We start from the raw sequence: 10691 nt of genomic DNA, 5'->3' as shown, positions 1-10691 counted from the left end.
AAGACCTGCTTAGGCATTGGCTCTGGCCCCACCTTAGGGTCAACTGGTGCTGGAGAAGACTCTGGAGAGTCCCTTGGACTGCAAGGAGATCAAACCAGTCAACCCTAAAGGAAATCAACCCTGAACATTCTTTGGAAGGACTGATGCTGAAGCTGAATCTCCAATATTTTGGCCACCCGATGTGAAGAGCCGAATGACTGGAAAAGACCCTGATGCTGGGAAAGATTGAAGCGGGAGGAGAAGGGAGCGACAGAGGATGAGATGGCTGGACGGCATCATCGATTCAATGGACATGAACTTGGGCAAACTCCAGGAGATGGTGAAGGACACGGAAGCCTGGTGTGCTGCAGTCCATGGGGTCGCAAAGAGTCAGATACGACTGAACAACAAATTCCCTACAAGCAGGAATAGCACTCCCTGAAGCAGAAATTCTTGGTTGGAATACCAGTGCTTAAGGATGACACCTGGAAAGTGGGGATAATAATAGTGTCCTCTGTCAGGGAACGCTTAATTTTAAGGAATCCTCTGTGTTGTTTTCTGTTTCTCAAGCGCCTTCTTTCCTTATCAGCTCCTAAAAAACAGGAAGGAGCAGAGCTTCAGGCAGTTCTCAGGACTGAAGTCATGAGACGGAACACATACAAGAGTCTGGCTGAGCCGGGATCTGATGCCCACTGGCAAATGCTACTCTGACAAATAGCAGGAGTGGTGTGCTCTGCTTAGTCCCTCAGTTGTGTCCGACTGTTTGCAACCCCATGGACTGTAGCCTGCCAGGCTCCTCTGTCTATGGGGATTCTCCAGGCAAGAATACTGGAGTGGGTGGCCATGCCCTCCTCCAGGGGAATCTTCCCAACCCAGGGATTGAACCCAGGTCTCCCACATTGCAGGCAGATTCTTTTGCTGTCTGACCCACCAGGGAAGCCCAAGAATACTGGAGTGGGTAGTGTATCCCTTCTTCAGGGGATTTTCCCAACCCAGGAATTGAACCGGAGTCTCCTGCATTGCAGGCAGATCCTTTACTAACTGAGCCACCAGGGAAGCCCAGTAATACTTCACATCCAGTTAAATCTTTCAGTAATCCGAGGCAGGTGCTACTTTTATTCCCTACATTATAGATGGAGAAACTGACGTTCAAAGAGGTTAAGTGACTCACTCAAGGTCAGTAAGTGCAGAGTGAGGATTTGAGCCCAGATGCAAACTGGCCCGGTGCGAAATGGCACCTAGTAACTGCTCACTATGTGAAGACGTCTGCAGATAATTCTGGCTTGCTTTCTGCCTTATTCTCTGAGACAGATAATTACTTCATAAGTAATCACTGCCCTAGCAAATGCTTGGGGTGGGAGGTGAGCAGACCCCAGGGGAAGAGACTGGACCCTTCTCTCAGCTGGCAGGGGCTCAGCAAGTATTGAACCCAACTCTGGGTTGCAGAGACACAAGAATTTGGTCCCTGGAGGAGCCTGAAATGCCTGACCTCCTTCCCAGTGATGGCCCCTCACGACTCCCTGAAATTCTGTCTTAGGTGTGACTCACACTATCTCACAGGTGCTCTTCATGTAATTTTAATTTTAATTTTGAAATACATCTTTATTATCAACCTTCAAAGACTGCCTTGTAGCTCACCAAATGAGGACCAGGCCTCATGTTTATGTCATTTCTCAGCTGGACTAATAGACCATGAGAATTCTATCACTTGTTCTTTCCTATCTGTAGCCTTTGCTACTTACAACCAGAATTGCCCACCGTTCTCTGAGTAGTCACCGTACCTCTAAAGTCATCAAAATTTCCTTACTGATCCTTCTATCAGAATATCCTTTCTGGGAATTCTCTGGTGATCCAGTAGTTATGACTCTGCGATTTCACTTCTTAGAACTCCGGTTCAGTCCCTGGTTGGGGAACTGATGTCCTACAAGTCATGTAGTGCAGCAAACAACAACAAAACAAAACAACATTCTGTCTCATCTTTTTCAGGCACAATCCTAGCCATATTTCAAAGCCAATCTCAAATACCACCTCCTCCAAAGAAATTTTCTTGACATCTGTGTCTAACATAACCAGTATACATACACTGGGAACTTAAGTATTCATTGCATATGTGAATGAATGAACTCCAATCAAAATGTTCTCCCCTTCCTTGTCATCTCCAGATATTTTTATAGCCTTTGTTGTTTAAATAGTAGACTTTAATTAATTAAAGGTGTTTTTTTTTAGCCATTTTAAGTTTATGGGAAAATATTCTTTACACAATGGAGCACATTATCAACGTCATTCTGAAGCTTGCTTTTTTGGATTAGTCTCTCTTAGAGATCTTTCTATAACTCCAGTATTCAGACCTTCATTCATTGGCTTCTTTCATTCAACAAACTTTTTTAAGTGTCAGTTGTATGTTAGGCACTGTAAGAGATGGTTGGGATATAAAATTGAACAAAATAGAAAAAGCCATTGTCCTTGGAGAGCTGGTTTTCCTTCTGATGGAGCAAGATGGACAGTAAGGAATAAAGAAATCATTCAGTATGTTAGAGGATATGTTCTGTAGGAAAAAAAGAGCAGATGAGGGCAAGGTGGAGTGGGAAAGGACCCAGCACAGGGCAGGTTGCAGAGTGCAGGGCGCCTGTAGAGCCACTTCAAGGGAGCCTCAGTCCAGGGAATTGGCAGGACTTAGAGGTGTGCCATCACCTAAAAGCACCGGGATGAATTTAGCTACCCCATTGCTTGTTGCCTATCATTTATCATCAAGAACAGCGCTGCAACAAACACTGTGGCAATCTGTCTTTTTGCGCAGGTGTGAAATATCTGTAGACTCAATCCCTGGCTGCGAACTACAAAATTCTTGAGAATAATCACCCAGTTGCTCTCCAAGGATGCTATGCCAGGACCAGGAATCCCCCACAAAACGCAGCCCCGGGTGATCTCAAAGAGGTAAACTCTTCTGGCAGGCCAAGAGGTCGCTCACATTCCACCGGGAGTGTTTCCAGAGCAGACTTCAGCTGATTCACGGCGGATCGCCCGGAGTTTCACTCGTAGTGTCTTTCCGGGTGGACGCTGGGTTGATGGGCAAATGGATTAGGGGTTGGAAGCTCCGCTGCCGTTACTCAGAAAAGCCACGAGGGGGCGCAGGAAGCCCCAGACTCCAGAGATGTACCTTGCAAAGGGCATCTTGAGGTTTAGGATCTTCTTATTGAGGGTGTGTGTGTGTGTGTGTGTGTGTGTGTGTGTGTGTGTGTGTGTGTTAGGATCTTCTCATTGAGGGTGTGTGTGTGTGTGTGTGTGTGTGTGTGTGTGTGTGTGTGTGTGTGTGTCTGTAAATGCCATGGTGAGAAAAAGGTGGGCGATGGGAAGAAGCAGAAAGATCAGAGGAAAAGGAGATGTAGGAGGAGGTTAGGGGAAAAGGCCTTCAAGGGTGTCTCCTGATCAGTTAGGGATTTGTTTGCTCCCGGTTCAGCTGACCAGGTGCAGACCTCATAAAAATGAATGCTATCTCAGAGCCCTGAATTGAACTCAGGAGTGCAGAACAGACTGGAGAAAAAGTCATAGGACAAATATGTACAGTATGATGATTCCGTTTGTGTAATACACTGTGCTTAGTCACTCAGTCATGTCTGATTCTTTGTGACCCCATGAACTGTAGCCCACCAGGCTCCTCTGTCCATGGGGATTCTCCAGGCAAGAATACTGGAGTGGGTTGCCATGCCTTCCTCTAGGGGATCTTCCCAACCTAGGGATTGAACCCTGGTCTCCCACATTGCTGGCAGATTCCTTACCATCTGAGCCACCAGGGAAGCCTATCCCTTCTCCAGGGGATCTTCCAAGTCCAGGAATTGAACTGGGGTCTCCTGCATTGCAATCAGATTCTTTACCAGCTGAGCTACCGGGGAAGCCAATATGTATGTATATATATTCCCCACAAATAAAAGCTACATATTCTTAGGGCTGTGTATGTGTTTACCACATATATAGCCATAGGAAAAAATCTGGAAAGATAAATTTTAAATTGACAATAGTGAGGACTTCCTCGGTGGTCCAGGGGTTAAGGCTCAACCTTCCAATGCAGGAGGCTCAGGTTCAATCCCTGGTAAGTGAGTTAAGGTCCCATATGCCATGGGAGGAGCCAAAAATTCAAAAACATAATAAAATTTTAAAAAATAAATTGACCATAGGAGTTATCTTTGGGATTGTGTGTATGTATGTAGAGGGGGTCAAGAAATAGGAAGGGGAATGGGAAATGATCAAAGAGGACTGACTTTCAGAGTTAACGGAAATATTTTACTTTTCTATGAATCTGTAACCCTGTTAGTTGTGTAACCTAAAATTAAAAATTACTTAAGAAAATAATGGAGAAGAAGGAAAAAAAAGAAACACCCAATGCCATCTTAGTGGTGCAGCAATAGAAGTCTTCCACACAGCTCAGGGGAGGTGAGAGCCTCCTCTGCTCTGCTCAGAGCGTCCCTAGGGCTTCCCTTCCTCTCCTTGCCTCTGTCCTGTGTGGGGAGCAATGTCAGTTCAAGGTGGACCAGAAGTTAAAGGTGGGGGGAATTGTGGCACCGTCTGAGTGGGGTACAGATAGCGGAGCATACCCTCTACTCAAGTGGGAAGAACTGAGCCGGAATGGAAACAATGCAGGAGACTTAAGAGATGCAGATTCAGTCCCTGGAGGAGGGCATGGCAACCCACTTCAGTATTCTTGCCTGGAGAATCCTATGGACAGAGGAGCCTGGTGGGCTATAGTCCATGGGACAAAAAAGAGTTTGACATGGCTGAAGCGACATAGCACGCACACACGTGGCCAATGGGTCACTGCAGACTGACGTCTACTGGACACCCTGGTGCAGGATTTCGGGAGTGAGGGGAGGTGGAAATTCCAGCCCAGATGGGATAGAGATTTTCCATCCAGCCAAGTAGGGAAGGTGTGGGCTAATTTGGAATGTATGAAGGCTGAAGCAGCATGATGTCTCCTAAGAATGTAGTAATGCCAAGGACAGACTCCCAGCATCTAGGGAGGCTGTGGGGGAATTTCGTGCAATGCCCACTTGGAAACCAATATGGAGATGAGACCTCAACCGTAGGTGGGCCTCAGTATTTTCATCTGCAAAATGGGTGAAGGGTGGAAATCTGGCCACTCTATACCTTCTGCTGTCTCTGCTTTTTTTTTTTTTCTAGTCAGTGATATTCCAGGGGTCATATTCAATGAAGGGGGTGACAGAGGATGAGATGGTTGGATGGCATCATTGACTCAATGGAGATGAATTTGAACAAACTCTGGGAGATAGTGGAGAGTAGGGAAGCCTGGCGTGCTGCAGTCCATGGGGTCAAGAGTAGAACATGACCAAGTGACTGAATAACAAGGGCAGTTCTTTATGACCCTCAACCTGAAGATTTGCAGTTCCAATCATTAGCCACCAGAGATCGCCTTCTGACAGACTTGGGGAAGAAACAAACCAAAACAAAACCAGCCTGATCTAATGTGGAGCCTGAGACTGGGGGGCTCTCTTTCCTCACTTTATCTGCTTTTTCACGTGGCTGCTCATTGGGATTAACTCTGCCCCTGCACCAGGGATACGGCAAGGAACAGAGTCTCTGAAATGAAGCTGCTCTGACTGCTGTTTTCTCCCACACCCCACATCCGATCTCTTAGCAGATCCTGCGGGATACAGTCTGGCCACTCTGTACCTTCCACTGCCACCATTCCGTCTGGCCTCCTTTGTGTCCTGCTTGGACTTCTGCAGTCATCTCTTCCCTGGCCATCCTACTCCACCTGCTTCTGCCCTTCACACCATGACCCAGAGCCCGTCCTGCCTCTGCTCAGAACCCTCGCCGCCGGCTCTGGCTCGGTTCCTCCTTGTGGACCTGCCGTGTGCGGTCCTGCCCCGCATCACATGGAGCTTGGCTTCCTCTCTCCCCTCGCTCTGCACTCCAGCCACACTGGCCTCCCTGCTGTCGCTCACACGGCAAACTCTGCCCTAGGGCCTTTGGCCTTGCTGTTCCCTCACCCGGGGCTCTTTCCTTAGGCAACCCCAGGCCGCTTCCTCCCTGTATTCAGGTCTCCGCTCAATCCCAGCCTTCAGAGGTGACCCTTTATGAAAACAGCCTGGTCGCCATCCCTGTCTCCCTCCACGTGCCGCTCCCGTCTTCCTCACTGTGCCCTCAATGCTGGGTTGCATCCTGTCCTCCTATGCATCTTGCCTGGCGTCTGACTCCCACCAGCCTCAGCTTGACCAGGGTGGGGACCACGTCTGATTTGTTCCTGGCTGAGGCCCTGGTATCTAGTTTGTGCCAGACACACATAGATAAACTCAGGAAATATCTGTTGGCTGTGAAAGAGGAGAACTTGAGGGGGGACAGCTGGGCCCCAGAGGAAGAGTGACCTTCGGGTCCCTGTGTGAGTAACAGGTGAAGGGGAGCCTGGCTGCCGCTGCTCAAGGCGGAATCCTCTCCTGTCGGGGGGGCACTGAGCCCTCACCTTCACCCCCTCACACTTCTGGGGGCCTGTCCCTTCCCCCACCCATGACCCTGACTGGCTGGGGGTCAGAGGCCGGCTTCTGATCCTTTCTGTGCCCACAGAACTTCTCTCCACCTCTTGCTCTGCAGGACTGTGTCCTGGGTCCTTTAGGAAGAGCCAGGGTCAGCTTGGGCCTCAGTTTCCCCGTCTGCCTAGTGAGGTAGACAGTGAGAAGAAGGGGCCCAGGCCCAGGTCCCAAGGTGGGGGACAGTCTGGTGTGAAGGCTCTGTGCCCCCATCCCTCCCCCACCCCAGGCACTTGCAGACTGGCTGGGGGCCCCTGGGGACAGTAAAGCTGTTGGCTTCCTGCCTGGCCCCAAACCTGAGAGCAGATGTCCCAGGGAGGGGACAGTCAGTGGTGAGGTCCACGGAGCTGCTCAGCGAACCAGAAGCCAGCCCTGAGGGGAGAATCAGGGGGTCCCGGGGAAGGAGGGCTAAGCTTCCCAGACACAGGGCTGGCTTTCCTCACCCCAGAAGTTCTTCCCGCCTTGTCCCGGCTTCCTTCACTCTCACGGCATGTTCACAGTTTTGGCCACACCCAGGGTCTGCCATGATGATTTTTCTTAATGATTTTTTTTTTTTTAAGTCAACCAGATAAGACTGAGTTAGAATAATTTTAGCGGAGAAGGCAATGGCAACCCACTCCAATACTCTTGTCTGGCAAATCCCATATACAGAGGAGCCTGGTAGTCCATGGGGTCACAAAGAGTCAGACACGACTGAGCGACTTCACTTTCACTTTTCACTTTCATGCATTGGAGAAGGAAATGGCAACCCTCTCCAGTGTTCTTGCCTGGAGAATCCCAGGGACGGGGGAGCCTGGTGGGTTGCTGTTTATGGGGTCGCACAGAGTCGGACACGACTGAAGCGACTTAGCAGCAGCAGCAGAATAATTTTAGACACACAGAAAAATACAGAACGACATTATGAACTACATACCCAATACCCAGATTTAACACAGGCATTTTCCATATTTGCTTCACCTATTTCTTCCTGAAATATCTTAATGTGAATAGTAGATATCCTCAATTTTTGCCCCCAAAGACTTTAGTTTGCATCTCCAAAAAGTAAGGCCATTTCCAGGATCACTGTTGCACTTCGTAATATTCATAGTTCTCTGATATCTAATAGTTAGTCCACAACTGACTTCCCTGGTTATCCTGAAAACACGTGTTACAGTTGACCATGGATTTCTTGATACACGAAATGAAAAGCAAGTATCTTCTGTCGTAAATTGAATGTGCCTCCAGAAATGGGGATGATACCTCTGGAAATGGAGCCAGTGTTTCAGGCCGACGCGGTGGCCAGGCGGCACCTGAGGCCCGCTCTCCACTTGTTACACTGGACCTTAGTGGGCATTGGCATTAAGCACAGAGCAGCAGAGAGGACTCACTCACTGATGCAAGGAGACCTGAAAAGGACTCAGAAAGGGAATCAGCCTTTCCAGGTTGGGATCAGAGTTACTGAATGCGGGACGGGTCCAAGGAGCTCAAGTTGAAAGCTGAAAAGTCCTGCACCAGGCCCTTGGGTGGAGGGTCTTGGGTGTTAAGTTTCCACAAAGATTCTGTTTCTGGGGCCACAGCCTTCCAGTTTGAGAGGGGCCTTACGCCCCCTCCCTCCCCACCCTCCCACCGCACTCTGGCCTTGCTCTGCCATCTGCGGTTGGGACGCTAAGAGGACAAAAGCCCCTCACTCTCAGAACACTTTTCCCCTGAAAAATCCCATCTGTCAGGCCCTGACCTTCCAGGCTCACAGGCAGCAGGGTGGGGGAGGGGAGAGCCCCCAGCCCCGAGGAGACCCAAGCCCCCTCCCAGCCTCCACCATCTGTCCTGGTCAGCATGGGGGTCCTCGTGCTTCTGCTGCCTGCTCAGTGGGACCCAGGCCAGTCACCTCCCCTTTCTGGGCCTCGGTTTCCCCATGTGTCACATGCAGAGGTGGGAGGGGGTGGAGTCTCATTTGCCACAGTCAGAAAAATATTGGGGAAAAAAATAATGGAATAGGAACAAAACAATGCTGTACATTCCAGTCTGCGCTGTGTGCTAAGTCACTTCAGTCCACCTGTTTGCAACCCCAGGGACTGCAGCCCACCAGGCTCCTCTGTCCATGGAGTTCTCCAGGCAAGAATGCTGGAGTGGGTTGCCATGTGCTCCTCCAGGGGATCTTCCCGACCCAGGGGTCGAACCCACGTCTCTCGTATCTCCTGCAGCGGCAGGTGGAGTCATATCCACTGTGCCACCAGGGAAGTCCGCATCTAGGACTTCAGACTGAGGAGATTCTAAGGATTTGATGACCTCAGGATTGTAAAATTCTGAGATTTTCAGGTTTAAGACGTGTCCCACCTCCTGAAACCTGAAGGATTTGGGAGTGCCGAGCTGATGGGGCTCAGCTGGGGCCAAATCCAGCCTGACCTTAAGGCTTGTCTGTTCCCGCCTCTGCTTCCCTCAGCTGCTGGCCTGTCCCTAACCTCTGAAGACTGTTGGATGCCCTCATTGTTCATGCTGGCACCTGGCACAGCTGGCTTCCTGGCTCCAGGGCCCAAGTGCATGTGTTCTTTGCCAAGATTTGTGAAGATCTATCAGGAGCCGCTGTGGTTGTGCTGTATAATCTCTATATATCATCATTAGCACATGCTAAGTCGCCTTGGACTGCAAAGAGATCCAACCAGTCCATCCTAAAGGAGATCAGTCCTGGGTGTTCATTGGAAAGAATGATGTTGAAGCTGAAACTCCAACACTTTGGCTGCCTGATGTGAAGAGCTGACTCATTGGAAAAGACCCTGATGCTGGGAAAGGCTGAGGGCAGGAGGAGAAGGGGACGACAGAGGATGAAATAGTTGGATGGCATCATCGAATCAATGGCCATGGGCTTGGGTGGACTCCGGGAGTTGGTGATGGACAGGGAGGCCTGGTGTGCAGCAGTTCATGGGGTCGCAAGGAGTCGGACACGACTGAGCGACTGAACTGAACTGGTTGCCTCAGTCGTGTCTGACTCTGCGACCCCATGGACTGTAGCCCTCCAGGCTCCTCTGTCCATGGGGATTCTCCAGGCAAGAAAACTGGAGTGCATTGCCATGACCTCCTCCAGGGGAATCTTCCCAACCCAGAGATCAAACCTAGGTCTTCCACACTGCAGGCAGATTCTTTACTGTCTGAGCTACTATTAGAATAGCACAGTTTTATTGAGCCCAGCTCTGGCCAGGGTTTTGCTGGCATTATCTTGGGTACTTAGGGTAACACCTTACAGTGTAGGTGAAATTATTCTTCTGATTATAGATGAGGAAACTGAAAATTCAGTCTTTAAGGAACTTCCCCAACCCAGGCAGCTGGCTGGTGGTAGAGCTGGATTTGAAACCTTGACTGGTTAATCCCAGAGTTCCCAATCTTGACCTTAAACTGCTACTTTTTAATATTTAAAATCAAAACTCCTCTCTGTGGCCTACAGACTCTCAGCCATTTAATGTCAGTCTCTTCTTCTCCCTCCAGTCCAGCCACTGGCTTTGGGCTCAAATAGAGTCACCTCATTCTTGCCCCAGGACCCACAGGCTGCCTCTTCTCTTCCTTCCTCTAGGTTTCCATGTGACTGCCTCTTTCTTACCCTTCATGTCTCACCTCAGAGGAGAGGGCTCACTGACCATGCTGAATAAAGCAGCCCCCTTTCTTTTCACACCTGCTTTTATACTCTGCTTCATTTTTATTTATACCATTTCTCATTTCTTGGTTCAGTTATTCATTGTCGTGTCTCACCCACTAGAATACAATTTCTTGTGTTTTCATCTCTCTTCCTAGAAACTGGCATGGACCAGGGGCTCAGATAATATTTGTTGAATGTGTGAATACATCTTGAGACAAGACAAAGGGAGGTCAAGGAGGAAGGTCTACTGGTCAGGCTTGTGCCCAAATCCTCTCTCCAAACCAGTAGCTGCCATCTTCTAACGGTCCAGACAGAAAGCTGGGGCCCAGAAAGATGGAGAGGCAGAGGTATGCTCAACCCCAGCTCAGTGATAACAGACCAACCTGGACAGCTCTGTTTCTATACTTGCCAAGTTCTTTCTCAGAAATTATGTCCTGGGAGCTATCATACCTCCATTTTCCTGATAAAAGCCTGCAGCCTGAAAGGTCAGGAGAGTGTCCCGGGGGGAGGGTCACATTAGTGTCAGAGCAGGGGGTCCTGGGTTTCCTGACTCTGTGCGGGTGTTGGCTTTA

Source organism: Dama dama, chromosome 23 (genome assembly GCF_033118175.1).
Source record: "Dama dama isolate Ldn47 chromosome 23, ASM3311817v1, whole genome shotgun sequence".
Taxonomy (NCBI): domain Eukaryota; kingdom Metazoa; phylum Chordata; class Mammalia; order Artiodactyla; family Cervidae; genus Dama; species Dama dama.
The sequence above is the reverse complement of the archived record's forward strand: the minus strand, read 5'-3'. Positions refer to the sequence as shown.